The sequence below is a fragment of the Meriones unguiculatus genome, chromosome 12 (assembly GCF_030254825.1).
Source record: "Meriones unguiculatus strain TT.TT164.6M chromosome 12, Bangor_MerUng_6.1, whole genome shotgun sequence".
Classification (NCBI taxonomy): domain Eukaryota; kingdom Metazoa; phylum Chordata; class Mammalia; order Rodentia; family Muridae; genus Meriones; species Meriones unguiculatus.
In genome coordinates, this window is record NC_083360.1 from 20,741,928 (window position 1) to 20,758,740 (window position 16,813).

A 16,813-nucleotide genomic window follows, 5' to 3' on the forward strand; every position below is an offset into this window, starting at 1 on the left:
CTGCCCTGGTACACCTCTAGTACTTCCTGGTTTGCTGACTACATCTGGGGGAATCTGACCACACAGAGAAACCACGGTGATGACAAGCCCAAGAGGTGCCAATTTCCAAACCAGAAAGTGTAGTGACATCGGCCCTCCCTTGGGAACACAGTCAACAACTGGCAGTGTCATTGGCCAAGTTAGCAGAGAAAGAGCGGGGCGCAGACAAGCCACATGGAGAGTTTTAGAGTGTGAGTGGGACTATTTGAGAATGGTTCACTGGGAAAAACTTCTAATTAGGAGTCGACAAGGGGCATGGGGCAGAAACGAACTGGTTAGCACCCTGCCATGCCTGTGCTACAGTGCAGAAATCCATTTCTTTTTTTCAGCTTTCCAACGAGCATTTGAGGGATTATTCAGCTGCAGATGCAACAAATACTGTCTGAGGTTCCATACACACTGCCTAGGAGCTTGCTTCTAACAGGAGATTAAAAGAAAGAAACAGAAGGATGTGTGGGTGTGTGTGTGAGTGATTAGCTGTGTTAAAGGAAAAAACACAGTTGCCCAAACATACAGGGAATGAAGAACTAATAAGCAAAGGTCAGAATGAGACCAACTTGGCCTTGTGCACTTGCCCTGGTGCTCTAACACTCCCTTCTGCCTCATCACATGGCTGAACCCTCACCAGCCTCTGCGTTCTTAGCCATCTTGTCTCAAGGATGCTACCTGCAGCTTGCAGAACAGTGGACCTGGTGACCTTGGTGTTCCTGCAGCCCCAGAGTAGAAGTCTGCTTTGGTCCATTTCTTATACCTAAGATTCCCCGCCATATGCTGGCTTTCCCTTCTGTTTACCCAGTTGCCAAGACCAGATCAGACTCCCTTTGTTCCAGCAGTCGGAGCTTAGGCCATGTGCCCACGCTCATGAATCTACTCTCCTGAATCTTTAAACACTTGGTGCTAAACAATTTGTGAGAGAACACTTGCCCAATGTCACAGGAGAAATTAGGGATCAAAGTCTCATTCTAACTTTCTATTTGTCCTTATATTCGTCCCTCTACCTTTTGAGATAGGGTCTGATTCTGTAGAACAAGCTAGCTTGAAACTTCTTAGGTAGCCTCCAATCCATGGAAGCTGCTCATGTTGAATTCAAGGGGATCATCCTCCCACAATCCCTTGGGATTACAGGTGTGAGAAACCAAACACACTTGGTTCTGGGATTTTTATGTCCCAGAAAGCCACACTTTCGCCCCAGCTTTTTATAGTTGATAAATGAGAAACACAGTTTTTCTGGGACACAGTTTCCCCAGACAAACAAAAAGTTACAGAACTACATGCTCTGTAAGTGCTCCTGAATATTCCCCATGGCCTAACACATTTCTGAAGAATGCTGATTTTTGGTCTGGGAACCTTGGCTCAGGTAGAATGCTTGTTAACATACAGACAGCCCCGGATTCCATCCTGAAAACTGAAAAAGCTGGGTGTGATAATGCAAACTTGAAATCCCAGTACTCAGGAGGTAGAGACACAAGGATCAGCAGTTTAATATTACCCTTGGCTACTTAGTTTAAGACTAGCTTGGGCTACCTGAGACCCCCCATTTAAAAAACAGGACCAAAACAGGAAACATCTGTTTCTGACCTCGCTCCAACCTGTAGAACCATAGCTCCAGATCAGACTTGAGATCTGCCTATTTGCTCAGTTAATAAGGGACCTTGGGTGGTTTCTTAGTCCAAAGGAGACTTCAGTTTGCCAAACTCCAAAAGGTGGTCAAAATATCCAGAAATAGGATGAGCTTGGACTATAGGAGGATTTCTGACAGTTAGATAAAAGCCAGTTTCTATCAGGAACTTTTGAAGCTGGCTCCTCTCTACCAAAAGGAACCATTTCTCTTATCACTCACTGGCATAGGGACATTTGGTTACCTGTGGTGCCCATTAACATACCAAAGTGCATGCTGGCATCTAGCCTCCCTCAGTATGACAAGTATCTGGTACATATTTTAGAGTCCACACTAACATCCTAGCTCTTTTCACCTCCTTCCCTACCCTAAACTCGCTCTATCTCTCAGCTTCCTTCCCCACAGCTACTCATTCTCCTTATAACTGCTATTGTCCTGAGGTTCTTCCTCCCCACCCTCTCTGTGCTGTGTCCTTGCTTCTCCACAATATTCTCTCTATTCTCTAGCCCCTGCTATTCTCCCCCCTCTCAGAGACAGTCCTAGTCACATCCAGTCTGCTGGCCATGTTTAGTTCACCTCTCTCTCTCTCTGCTCTGTAGTCTTCAGATGTCTCTGGCTGTTCTCTCATATCTACAGTAAAAACATTTCCTTTAACCCTACCATTGAGGGTCATGTTGTCACTTAACACACAAGTAAACTTGGACACCTATTTTTATGGACTTTCTGAAAAGGATGCTCCCAAGAAAGAAAAAGCAAAGCAGGAGCAAAAAGCAGATTATGATGACTGCTTCCATGCAACAGTTTCTTTTCATATGTCTCTTCTCTTTTATAAAAAGAAACTCTGAAACTGGAGCCTGTTGTTTATTTTGTGAATTATTTTTGGGGATGTCCTTGTTTGCTTTCTATTCCTGTGACAAACACCATGACCAAGGCAACTTAGAAAGAAAAATGATTTATATTATCTTAATGCTACGCTCTGTCATCCAGGAAAGCTAGGGGAGGAACGGAAGCAGAACCACAGAAGGTTACTGTTTAACCCCTAGCTCTCATGGTTTGCTCAGCTTGTTTTTTTGTTTGTTTGTTTGTTTGTTTTTTATACAATCCAGGACCACCTGCCCAGAACTGAAAACCTCCATAGCTGGCTAAACCTTCCCACATCAATTAGCAACCAAGACAATGACACAGAGAAGTAAGTCTGATTGAGGCAATTCCTTAATTTAGGTTCACTCTTTCCAGGTGACTCTAGTGTATGGCAAGTTATGAAAACTAACCAGTTCAATTCACGCATTATAAACTTGCCACACAAGCATATTACTACTAAATCATAACGTCCCCTTAAGATTTCATGTTAGCATCATAACATAAACATAGCCAAACTTTAAAAGTTACAACATCTTAAAAATTCTTCAACACTTTAAAAATATCTAAGTTCCCAAGCTGGAGAGATGGCTCAGAGGTTAAGAGCACTGACTATTCTTCCAGAGGACCTAGGTTCAAATCCCAGCACCTACATAGCAGCTCAAAACTGTCTATAACTCCAAGTTCCATCTCACACAAACATACATGCAGGCAAAATGCCAATGCACATAAAATTAATTAATCAATCAATTAATTTTTAAAAAGCAAAACAAAACCAAAAACAAGTTCCCTTCTAACATCTAGTATTTTAACTGAGAGCTCCTATAAAATTCAGTCAGTTAAATACTTTGTGTTTCAAGAGAGAAGAATAGTGGTATAGTTCAGATGGAAGGAAACCAAAATCCAACAATATAAAAAGCTCAGAGTCTTGTACTTTGGATTTACTATTTTCTGGGATCCAAAAGACTTGAAAAGTTCGCTTCTCTAGCTCTTTCAATCCCAATATATATATTGTCCAGTAGCCTCATGCTGCCTCCACTCCACACCTGCCACTGACCTTGGTCGATTTCCCACAGTCCTGGTGTCTTCAATGCTCTTGGGTCTCCACTGCAGCTGAGGCTGCACCTTCATCTGTGGCCTATCTAGCTTCTCTACAAGAACTCTGATCATGGCACAAAGTGCCAAACCCCAGCTGCTCTCCATGAGCCTTTCCATCCTGTAGTTTTCATGCCACCAAAACCAGTACCATGTGGGAGACATAACCAAGTTCAGCTTCCAGCTTGAAATGCAGCCTTGACCCTCCAGACCACAGCTCTGTATCCTGACCCTGGGGAAATACACCCCAGAAGATTTCATCTGAACAACAATTCACTCTTATCAATCATAACAGAATTTTCAGCCACACTACCAGCATGGATTATCCTAGCAATCCAAAGGTGTTATTCAGTGGTACCGGTCTCTTGTTAATCACAGCTGATTCTTCAACTCCAACTGACCAGAAATCATAGATCAGTAATTCAAAATCTCAACAGCTCAGATCTAGTCTTTGGGGGACTTTCAAACTTCCTTCTGAGGTTTTACAAGCCAGGCCTCTGACATCTGCATTTTTTTCAATATTCTCTTCTAAGTTTTCACAGAGAAACATATTAAGTTCTGAGTACTCAATGGCTTTTCTATCCCAAAATTCCAAATGCTCCCACAATCTGCCCCCAAAATATGGTCAGGTCTGTCACAGCAATACCTTTTCTCTGGTACCAGTTTCAGTCCTAGTTTACTTTCTATTGCTGAAAAAAAAAAAAAAAAAAAAAAAATGACCAACAGTAACTAGAGGAGCAAAGTGTCTATTTCAGTTACACTCTGTTACCTGGGGAAGTCAGGGCAGGAGCTCAAGACAGGAACTGAAGCAGGGACCATGGAGGAATGTTGCTTCCTGACTTGATTAACTTAATTTCTTTTATAACCCAGAATGCTAGGGGGTGACATCATCCACAGTGAAATGGGCCTCTCTATCTATCATCAATCAAGAAGTCCCACAGGCTTGCCTTCCTGTGAGTCTGATGAAAACGAATCCTCAGCTGAGGTTCTTCCATCCCAGGTATCTTTAGTTTGTGTTAAGTTGATTAAAAACTAATCAGCAGAGAGGGATTCATGGAAGGTTCCTGATTTCCCACCAAAAGTGACATATAATGGGCACTCTGAACAGCACTATATTGACAAGCTTTGACCAAGTCTGGACTAAGAATATAGAAACCAGAAAAGAATAGGAAAACTTTTAGAAATTCATTTCAAAGAAAGGAGACTTCGAGGCCTAGAAATGTTAACCCATCTGCCTGAAGACACACAGTTGGTAGGTGGTGGAGTTGGAAGCAGACATAACGCTCTGTGTCCCTGACTTGTATCTTTTCTTCCTATATGTAAGGGTGGATCTGGGTAGTGGGAGTTCCACACAAAAAAACTCTGGGGCCCATGCTCAGAAGGAAAGGATGCTTTATACACATCACACGAGTGACGATCTATCCCAGGAGCGACCTCCGATAGCAGTCATCTCACTGACCAGTCCCAGCTTTTCTACCCCATCCTCAGAACAGGGCATTTTTCAGACTTGTAGATCTTCCACCTTGTTGGAATAACTTGATGCAATACATCAAATGGACCTGCACTGGATAATTGCAAATACAGTTTTAAGTACAAAACACTGGCCCGAACGACACAGACTCATTACCACTCCTCCATTTCCTTAGGTCATGGTTCCCCAGTTCTCATCTGCCAAGAAGGTGCCACCCTCATCATTGTGTGTTCAGTGAGAGTCAGAAGAGACACTAAACTGTACCTGGCACAGAGTCAGTCAATCCTGACATGACAGAACAGACGGATACAAGAAAGGAGGGGATGGCTTGCTTGGCCTTAATTGGGAGTTTCCATCAACTGGAGCAGTGTGGCTGGACCTTAACCAAGTCAAGAGTCAGTGGTGTGAGTGATAAAGTGAGTCCAAATACATTACACAAACTAAAACACACGTGAACAACAAAGACAGAGGTTGACCACAGAATCTTTCAGCTCCCCTTGAATGAGATATGTTAGGATTTCATTACTTAATGAGGAAGTTTTGTCACTAGCAATAGAAAACTCTTCATGATAGTGGCTTAAATCCCTAGGAAACTGGCTCATTTGTGTTCACAGTAGTTAAAATAATAATAAGAAGACAGTTTAGGTCTAGAGTGACTCTCTGTGATGTTAGATACCTTTCTTTTCATATGCTGGTGTGCGTGAAATTTCAACATCAACTGATGGACCAAAATGGCTATTGGAGCTACAGCCATCAATCCAAATTTGGATCAGCACACTGGAGGAAGAGATGGGCAGTGGGGGTTTGGGAAAATCTTTTCCTCTGAGGACATTCCGTCAGAGATTCCATTTGGCCATAATTTAGTTACAGTCAGCCTTAGATACAAAAGAAAGCATGAAAAATGTAATCTTTACTTGAGGAAGTCTGCTTTGTCCAAAGTCTCTATGAGAAAGAAAAGCAGGGAGAATGGATGTTGGTAGACACTCTGTAGCTAAGACTAGTCTTAGCTACCTCCTTATTATATTTCTCTGCTTGAATGCCAGCCAAACCCGGGGCTTTATTGATGCCAATCATTTTTCAATTCTGGGCTGGAGGAAAATGACAGGACATTTTTTTTCTTGAATAAAAATTGTGTTAGGAGTTTACCATCCTTGTCTGACACAGCTGCATTTGACTGCTTTGAAATGAAGCTGGAAATTGGAGGACAACTTCCATTTAATCTCCAGGGCTCCATATATGGTAGCTGGCAAGTCATACTCTCAGTGAGCTCTTTACCATGGCTACAGAGCAAAAACAAACTCCCCCAGTTCAGTGCCCATGGTGCTCCCACTCTTGGGACCACACAAGCCATGGAATGGGGTTGGGGGCAGGGCCACTTCTCCCATTGACAGTCAGACAGTTCTGCCACAGACTCAGCTGGGCTTTGCTGTTGTCTGTCTGACAATGACTTCAGATCTCACAGGCTCAGGACCCTGTCCCCAAGAGTACCTCCTTTACATGCCCCACGGGTCTCAGCTTTCTTAATCTGTACTTCTGGTGATGGACTGTATACATTAGATATTCCCCCACCTCTTTAGATTCTATTAACTTGATCACTGAGAGTGTGATAGAACTCAGAATAATTAACTTACTACTTATAGTGACTAGGATGAGGACCACAGGTGAGATGTCCAGAGTGAAGTCTAAGGAGATGCTTGGCACCCAATGCCCTCCCTGCCTGACACATTCCTGACCTCCAGGAGGTCTGCTACTCTAGGCTATGCCAGCCTTGTCCTTTGGGGTTTCTGTGGGGAAGCTTGGTCAACTGTGCAGAGATGCGATGGGACAAAATGTGTAACAAATGCTAACTGTAGAGCAAGTGGGGACAAGCTCAGCCTGCTTACCCAAGGAGGTGCTTCTTGGCACTCCTCCCTCCAGAGAACAGAGCAGGAGTCTTCCTGAAATGGGAGTCTGATGACCTACTATTGGTCAATGGATCCTGGAGAAGTCTTTTTTCACCGGCTCCCAAATAGAAGGACGGAAGATTAGAATTTTCTTTTTATTTCATTTATTTATTTTCAATTGATTATCTGGGAATCTCACATCATGCACCCTAATTTTACTCACCTCCAAGTCTTTTCTTGTCTGCCTCCCTCTTCTGTGATTCCCCCTCTCCTCCCCCCCCCAAAAAAAAGCAAATCTTTTGTGTTGTCCATATACTCACTGGAGCATGGTCAAATTCCTAGTGGCCAGCGCCTCTAGGGAAGATGAGTCTTCCTCAATTTCTACTTTCTCCTATTGTGATGTTGAAGGAGAGGCCCCAGATCTGAGGAACCTGGGGCGCCCATCTTCCAATAATCTACTCCAGTACGACCAAGTGCAAGGGCAACTGTGGAAAGAGGAGATTGGGAGAAGGTCCTAACAATAAAAGTGTGCAAGCAGCTCACTGCTAGGTAGTATTCCAGTCTCAAAGCACCCAGCATCATCTAGGACATTTTGGAGGGAGAGACAAGAGGAATATGTGTTCTGTGTGCTACAGTGAGAGGAGGTGGGCCCTAAATGGGAAATGACTCATCTTTACTGTGTGTCCACAGCAGAGATTCTTCTACCCTTTCCGTGCAGGGTGCTGGAGAGTTGTAGAGCTTTGCCTCATCTTGCATGGAGCCATGCAAAGGGGCAGCCCAGGAGTTAGAGACAGATCCATGGCAAACAACTCATGCATGAATCTTTATCCACAGGTGGTTAGATCAGGCAGCCATATTGGTTGGCCCTCTGGTGAAGGTGGTGGATGGCGCTACATCACAGCAAGAGTACATTCGAAACAGGACGCAGGCAAAGGGAGATGCCAGCTTTGCTCTGTTTACAACTAGCCTGCTGTAAGAACTACTGAGGAGGAAAATAGAGTTACCTTAATCCTTTCCAAGGAAGGGTGCATCAGCAGTGATCCAAGAACCTCTCTGTGGACTCCCCTCTTAAAGATGCCATCACTTACCAATAGTGTTCCTCTGGTGAGTACATCTTGGGAGTATAGCAGTATCCAAACTACAGTGGTGCCATTAGGAAGGATGAAAATTAAGTGTCAGGTGGGGTGCGTAGTATTCTTTGTGTGTATAAACTCATTTAACCCTCACAATCTTACACCATGTTAGAGACTAGCTCTAACCCACAAACTGGGGACAGAAATGAAAAGGGGTTAAAAAACTACCCTGCTTGCCTAACTGTTTGACATTATGCTGTAGTGGTATCTATGAAAGTCATACTTAATTGCACAACTGAGTTACAAAACAACAAACCCCTCCCCCCCCAAATCTCATGTTTCAAACAAGTTTATGGTTTTGTGTTGGGCCATAGTCATAGTTACCCTGAGGCATATGAAGCTCAGAGGACACCTGTTGGGCATGCCTGGAAAACCTTCCTTTTAATGCTGGGATTATGATAAAGATAGAACTAATGTCTTTAGTCTCAGATGTTATTGAGGGCTCATCTTGGATGGAGGAAACTGGGAGGAGGCAGAGATGGTAAAGCTGAAAGATGATCCAGGCAGGACAGAGGCTCAAGAATGTGTAGCAGCGGAATCTTGTTGGGTACTTTTATGTTTTCTTTGCTGGTAACACTGAAATCTGTGCCATGAGATGACAAGGACAAGCACACACAATACGCTGCAGCTATGAGCTTTGAAACCAGCTCAGCGTAGCTCTCAAATTCTGCTCTCCCTCCCAAACCTCCTTCCTGTCTTTGCTTGCAGCCATTCCACAGAATACATACTTGTCACAGGAAGAAGGCTTCAAGGGCCTTTGTAGCCATGCCTCTTTAGTGTTGAGTTTCTCACAACGTCCTTGAACCACCACCAAGGCCATGGCTAACATAAAGCATGGTAACATACACAAAGCTAGAGTGGCATGAATGTTTCCTGAAGAGAGAGGGAGCTGGGAAGTATAATACAAGCTTGCACATAAATGACATCCCATTATTAACTTGCTGGAACAGCATGAGTTTTCTCAGTTTTTATTTAAGGTTCAGGACAAAATTGACTAATGAAGCTGCTGTACAGCCTGGCAGTGTCTACTGAGTAATTTAATGGTCATTTTCTAAATTAAAATATTAAGCTTCCTATATATCACAGACTTGCTCCAGTATTCTGCTCACCTTCCGGGGAAAAATATAAACCACAGGCTGTGAGAAGAATCCTGGATTCCACCCCCAGATCAGGAAGCTGAGTCCAAAAGTCATAGGCAGCTCTCTAAGCATCTGGATCTGATCAAGGCAGAGTCAGGACCAAAACCTCCAGCCCCTGCCTCATTCAGCACCCAGCATTAGTCCATAGTTCAAAGGAAAACCCCACCTGCACCTCATAATGCATTCTCTTATCTTACCACTGTGGTTCTTAGCAGTGTCTCCAAGGTTTCCTCTCTTTTGTTTAAATGCTGTGTGCCCTGAACATTGGGGATGTTCAGGGATGTCTGACACGTGTGCTCTATAGATGACTGTGTAAGAGAAAGGTGGGAGAGGAAAGAAAGGGTGGAAGGAAAGAAGGAAGGGGGGAAAGAAGGAAGGAAGGAAGGAAGGAAGGAAGGAAGGAAGGAAGGAGGAAAAGAAGGAAGGGGGAAAAGAAGGAAGGAAGCTGAAGAAAAACCTGTTAGCGCTGCTCTATGCTGCACTTGTCTCCATGGTCATAGTCATTGTGTTGGTTCATCCCTTGCTTTATTTCTTCAGTCTATCAGTGAGCTGCATAAGGCTCATTTCCAATGTGAAACAGGAAGGAAAAGTGGCTCAGCCGTGCAGAGAAGAGAGTCTGGTACAGGTGCCTACGCTAGCTACATTCTGTCTGCGCAGCCTCTTTCTTGCCAAAGGTAAGCATTTGCTCATTGAACATGAATTTACTAAACTCCAGTTCTATTCCAGGTGCAGTTCTAGACTTGCAGATTATCTCACTGAACAAAACCAGAAGGAGAACCTTGCGCTTGTGAGACAGGAGTGATGGCAATTTAATGTTTCAGCAATGTTCGACAGAGACAAGGATGATACTTCAAATTGAAATATGAGGGAGGAACCAGATTCTCTGAAGCCATCCTGGCCTAAGCACCTCACCTTGCCTTCTACTATGTGAAAGCTTTCTTCGGGCCCAGGACACTCCACAGAGTGGAACAGAGGGCAGCTTTCAGCCATGAAGAGCTTCAGCTCTTTGAACAACTGAAAGCTGAGCAGTTCTCTGAAGAAGTGGACAATGGGATCATTCCCAGAATTAATTAATTAATGCTCAGCAAGGCATCTAGTTACACAATGAACTCAAGATCTTCCATGAAGAGAAGCAAATGTGCTGAACACTAAGAGAGACCATCTCCTGGGGTGAGATATGGGAAGAGGAAAAACAGAGAGGCCCGAGGCTTTTCTCCTGCCCATACCCACATGAGGCTTGGGCATTTGAGACCTTCTGATTAGAGGAATAAGATCCCAAAACCAACAAACAGTCCCTAAACTTCTTAAGAATGTTCAGGAGAGTGTGTGGGGGTTTGACTTCTGAATTATTGTTCAGGTCTAGGGAAGAGACTCCCCAGCTCTATGCATAACACAGTACCTGATTATCATATAGGTGGGAAAGAAAGAGTAGGACTTGTGTGCTTGCAGGAAGCTCTGTGCAGGGTCATCCTCCAAATAAAGTCAGGCATCTGTGCGTAGACATGCTCTTCAAATAAGGTCGGGCAGAGAAGAGGAAGCCCCGCTGAGAAAGGGAGTCCTCCATATTGCGCTGAGCTTGGAGAGCTGTCCAGACATGGTGGACTTCGGCCTTAACACAGGGTCCTCAAACAGTTTTGCACACAGTCTGAGGACACAGTCTATGATGTTGGAGAAAGCATGGTGGCAGGAGTGCGGGGCAGCTGGTCATATTGGGTACACCTACAGCTAGGAAGGAGACAACGATAAATGCTGGTGTTGAGTTATCTTCCCCCTCTTTATTCAGTCCAGGATCTAAGGCCATGGAATGGTGCCATCCACAGTTTGGGTGGCACTTCCTACCTCAACTAACTTAATGTAGGATAGTCTTCACAAACATGCTTACAGGCTCGTTTCCATGGTGATTCTAAATACCATCAAGTTGACAATCAAGATTAACCCATCATATGAGGGACAGGTCATCTAAGGCTTAGCCACACTACAGAGTGAAGCTGTTAAGGCTAGAGATGTAGGCCATGTGTGGTACTTGTATTTTCCTTGCTAGTGATCAAGAGGGGAAAGGTACAGGTTTATTCAGGATTATTTCAGGCTCCTCTTAGGATGCCTCAGCTCTTGTGAACTCAAGTGTGTTTCCTGTCTGGTCCCTCATTCCTCACACTGCTTTCATCCTCCTTGGCCTCTTTCTGAAATAATTACCTTAAAACTGATGTCAAACCTTCTACAGCTCCCTCGTTACCTCAGATGGCCCTGATTCTTTCATTGGCAGACAAACCTCCCTAGAAATAGAGTCCTCTACCCTGGAGCTCTGGGTTCCTCTCCTGACTCATTTCACTTTGCTGCATTGTGTTCTGGCACACTGCTGGTCAGTCATCCTGTATCTCTAACCCAACAGCCACATAACTTTTCTCTCTCCTCCTTCCCTCCCTCCTTCTCCCATCATGGGCTGAAACTAAGGCTTTGTCTTAGTTAGGGTTTCTCTTGCTGTGAAGAGACATCATGATCACAGCTACTCTTATAAAAGAAAACATTTTATTGGGGCTGGCTTACAGTTACGAATCGGTTTAGTTCATTGTCATCATGGTGGGAAGCATGCTGGCTCATAGGCAGACACGGTGCTGGAGAAGGAGCACATGCAGCAAGAAGAGAGTGAGAGACACAGAGCATGGCTTGAGCTTCTGAAACTTCAAAGCCTCCCTACCCCAGAGACATACTTCCTTCAACAAGGACACACCTATTCCAACAAGGACACATGTCCTGATCCTTTCAAATAATGCCACCCACTATGAGCCTATTTTCATTCAAACCCTCACAGGCCTTGTATGCAATAGGTAAGAGCTCTTGTATCTTGCTTTTTATTTTGAGACAGAGTTTTTAACTAAGTTTCCAAGCTGCTCTTGAACTCATTCTGTACCCAAACCAGGCCTTGAATTTGTGTTCTTTTTTGCCTCAGCATCATTGGTAGCTGAGATTACAGGCCTCAGCCACCAAGTGCAGTGCCCAGGAAACTTGTTCTGAACCAGCTACTACGGCCTATTGCACTCACCCACTGTTGGTGCCTCTAAAAGTCTTACCTACATTTAGTTGTTTCCCCTACTCCACAGTGACATTCTTCCAGGCTAGTAAGGATGTGTCATCCTAGATGACCAAAGGAGAGGCTTCTAATGATAAAAAGTTCCATCAGCAACCTCAGGGCATTAAAATGGGTCACATGTACCATGATGAATTATGGGTGTGTCCAAGGTGGCCAAGTAAGACAAAGGTGTTTAAAGGTAAGATGGGGATTACTGAATTGTTTTGAAACAATTATCCTTACCTCTAGGATCAATATAGCTCAGGTGACGTGAGCCTGAGGTTGAGCAGGCAATTGCTGGGTTCACCTCCTTATAGAGGTAACTGTATGCAAGGTTATGGTGGCTTTAGCACAAAGTCTTGGTTTTGACTTTGTTTTGAAAAAGTTTCTGCTTCTAGACAGTGGCTGGTATCTGAACGTCCATGCTTTCTGGCCTTTCATGGCTCTGTTTTGCAAGAGCGTGTTATAAGTGGCTCCGATTTCACTCAGACAAGCTTCATATTGAGAACCACCTCTGTGTCTTCATGGCGAAGCAGAGTTGAGCACAGAGCAGATCTCTAAAGAATCCCCCAAGTGGATGAGAGTGAACACATGGCGGGGTGCTTCTTTGTGCCACTGCTGCATCGGGTTTAAGGAGACGTCTGAGCGGCTCAAGAGTCAAGGCCAAGCATTTAATGCGGGCTCTGAACCTGCATGTTATCACCCTTGCTCACCGCTAGGCCCTCGCACTGAACACAGAGGGGGAGCGGCAGGCAGTGTACATGTTGAGTGGCTGAATTAACACTTCCACACCAAGGCTGGTGAGGAAGGAAAGGAGTAGAAAGTGAAGCGAAGGTGATGGCAGAGGTGTGTGGCTGTTAATCAGAGCTCAGAGAAAGCTAATCTTAGAATATGCCAGACAGGTGGTAGCTCAGGCCTAGGCTGGAGACTGGAGGGTAGGATCAAAAACAAGTGTGGGCGCAACCTGACTGAAACATGGCATCTGGTCCTGCCCACACCCAGACCACAAAGGCTATTCCTTTGAGCAGGTTAGGTCATACATCCAGAGTCAAAGTCCTGTGTGGAAGTGACCATTGGCTGGATCCCAAAAGGAGGTGAATGGGGAATCAATTCACCATGCCTTTGCTCTGTGGTCATCTGGCCTGGACTGGAGACACTGCTCCACACTGAGTTTCTTCCAGGTGGAGGGAAAAAGTGAAGTATTGGCTCAGGTCACTAAAAATGATAAAGAATAAAGAAAAAGTTGAACTTTTCTGTTTGGCATCTGGTTAAGGTCATTAATTAATACAGACAACGTAGAAGAACTGTGGGAAGAATATTCTAGAACAAATTCTTTAGAGAGATTTTGGGTTTGCTTTTAGAATGTGGCAGAAGAAAAATGTAGGTCCCCCTCGGGAGCCCCTGAAAAGTGGTAGCAGGAGTCCCTTTAGAATATCAAGATCTTCAGCCCCTCCAGACCCTCAGATAGAATGCTGTAGTAGCTGAGCATCATCTTTATACTCCCTCCTGTATCCCAATCATCTCTAGCAAATTACAATATCAAATACAATGTAAAAGCTATGTAAATAGCCATCCTTTTGTATTGTTTAGGGAACAATGACAAGGAACATAGGACAATGACAAGGATAGACTTGGCCATCAGAGAGAAACTATACAGAACCCTTCAGCAACAATATGAATATTTTCCATCTTTAGTTGGATCTTTGGATTCGGAGCCCATGAGCATGGAAGGCCAGCTGCAGTAAAATGCTGTAACTTTTAGGCATGTGTTAAGTCCCATATGCACTTTTGAAGGTTAGAAAGCACAGGTGATTGTTTTCTATGGTGAGAATAGCTGTGGAGAACAGGTGGTCGGTCCTCTTCACGTGGCAAGGCATGGTGCTATCAGAGAGATGCCTCCTTGGTCTGGGATCAGAGCTTTGCTGACCCAGTGGAGCTTTATCATCTTTCTGGTATCATTTTGTCCAGCTCCCTGGACTAGTCACAGGTTTGTAGAATGGGAGGAGGAAGCAGCCATAGCCTGAGGAAGAGTCATTATGTATCACACAGCCATAAACACACCCAGTGTGGTCAGAAAGAGAGAGTCCACTCCTACTAGACACCTCTAACTTGTTATTGCCATCATCTTGGGAAGCTCAATGGGACACAGGTACTTAGGTGACTCATAGAGTGGACATCAGGTTGGTCCATTTAAAGACATGTTACTACCCAGCACCTCATGGACTTTATCACTTTAGGTGATTTTATTCACTAAGCTCTGAGGGTACTTGACATTTTCCTTCACAAGAGATACTTGATGTGCTGGGCATGGTGGCATACAACTTTAATCCCATTGCCTGGGGAAAAGATCCAGCCAGAGCTCTGGGAGTTTGAGGATATCACAGCATGTTTGTATGCCAGCCAGAACTATATAGTGGGAACTTGTCTCAAAAGAAGGGGAAGAGAGAAGAGGAAGAGGAGGAAGGGAGGAGGATGATTATTAACACAAGCAATTGATAGCAGCTCCAGGACAGACCTCTCCTTGCTTGCTTCCAGGTCTTTAATACTAAGTTGTACCTAGCTCTTGCCTCCTGCCCAGCTGCTCTCATACCCCACCAGCAAGTCATTGGGAAGCAGGCACCTCCATTCCTCAGTGTTCACTCCACCCACCTTCCGTATTTTCCTTTTGACCTTTCTATAACGGTACATTTTGGAACTCTACAAAGCACCCTCAGTAGCGTTGCCCAGCCTCAGTGATTTCACTGACCTGACTCTGACAACTGAGCCTCATGGCATGCAGCAGCATCCCTGCAGAGACACCTCTCCTTCAAGGTATTTTCTATAGAGGCCGTTAGCAGTTTTCCTTTCTTTGTGCTTCCCCACTTCTTCAAGTTAACCAAGGATGACTTTCTACAGCTACGTATCTCGAGAATACAATCTGCTCCTGAAATCTTATGCAGAATGAGATAACCATCCGTGTCCTTTCATGCACACCTGTGACTCTGCTCTTGTGTCTCTGTTACTCTTTGGAATCCTCTAATCTCAGTCAGTTTTCCAAGGCCTTGGTTCTCCAGCCTTATTGCCATCACTTTGCCTTCAGATAGATCCAGAGGTTAAAGGGGAAAAATTTATTCCTTTGTTTCTAATGTGGCACTGGAGATCAAACCTTGGGCTTGTTCACACTGGACAAGTGCTGTGCAACGGAACTATGTCCTCAGTCCACATTTTCCTTTTAACTTATTAGTTTGTTTTTATCTGCCATTTAATGGAACTTAATTGGTCAGTTACAGTGCATGAGCAGCCAGGCCTAAGCAATGAGTCTCTCATCAACATGGAGTGATGTCACCTCTTTGTCTTAAAGTGCCCGAGGGAGCTGAATGATTCCTAAAAGCTAAAGCTTTTCTTCTAGACCTAGATTTCAGCTCTGTTCTTCTGCTAAAAGCATCCAACTTGAAAGTAAGAGGTGGGATTTGGAAGTGAATTAGCCATTAATTGACATTGACTTGGGACAAGCCTGCCAGTTTTCTGGATATCATCAGGTCTCATAGGAGCTCCCAAACCAGGCCAGCCAGCTCACGCTCATGGCCTCTGCCTTGTGGTCCCCTCCATCTCCATCATCTGGTTCACACTTCACCTCCTGCTCACTGAGACCCACCTCAGTCACTGTGCTCAAGACTGTTTTCTTTATTCTTCCAGCTCTATTTTTAGAGATTTCGCCAATTTCTGACAGTTTTAATATTTATCACATATTTTCTTGTCTAGGACAACTGGCTTCAATAAAACAGAATTTATCATTTTGTTCATGAATGGGCCCCAAGGGCTCGCATCAGGCTGACACAGGCATATTATATATCATCAGTTAATGTTGGTTGGATGAATAACTTTGTTCTTGAACGCTGGGTGATAATTTCTGGAGCATTTTCCTCAATACTTTCCTCCTTGAGAGCTGGTTGCACACCATGCTTAAAATTGTGCCATAGACTCAGCCAGGTTCAGAATTCTACCCCAGCCACTTGTTATCTAGGTGTCCTAGGCAAGACAACTTCTTAAGGGCATTAGTTGCTCCAACTGTGAAATGATATGGATCTAGTTGAATTGTGTGCCCTTAAATGATGGCAATGTACTTAGGCCAATGGACAGGATCTTATTTAAAAATAGGGTCATTTCAAATGCTCAAAGTTAGGAGAGAGATCATATGGTGAATGCAGTCCTTTCAAAAAGGAGAAAATGTTCAATGCACATCCCATCTGTCTTTCTAAACGAGGATTGATCATCTTACCCCATGTCTGCTCAATTGATTATCTTTTTTAGGTGTATAGATTTCATTATGTTTATCATATCTTATAGTTCTATGTAAGTGAGTATATCCCATGTGCATTGAACGTATGACAGGAGTCTACTGAGCGCATCTGAAAGACTCTAACTAGCAGTGTTTTCAAAGCAAAGACTCATGACCAAACCTTTGTCAGAGTACAGGGAATCATAAGAAAGAAGGGGAGTTAGTCTGATGGGGAAAGGATAGGAGCTCCAC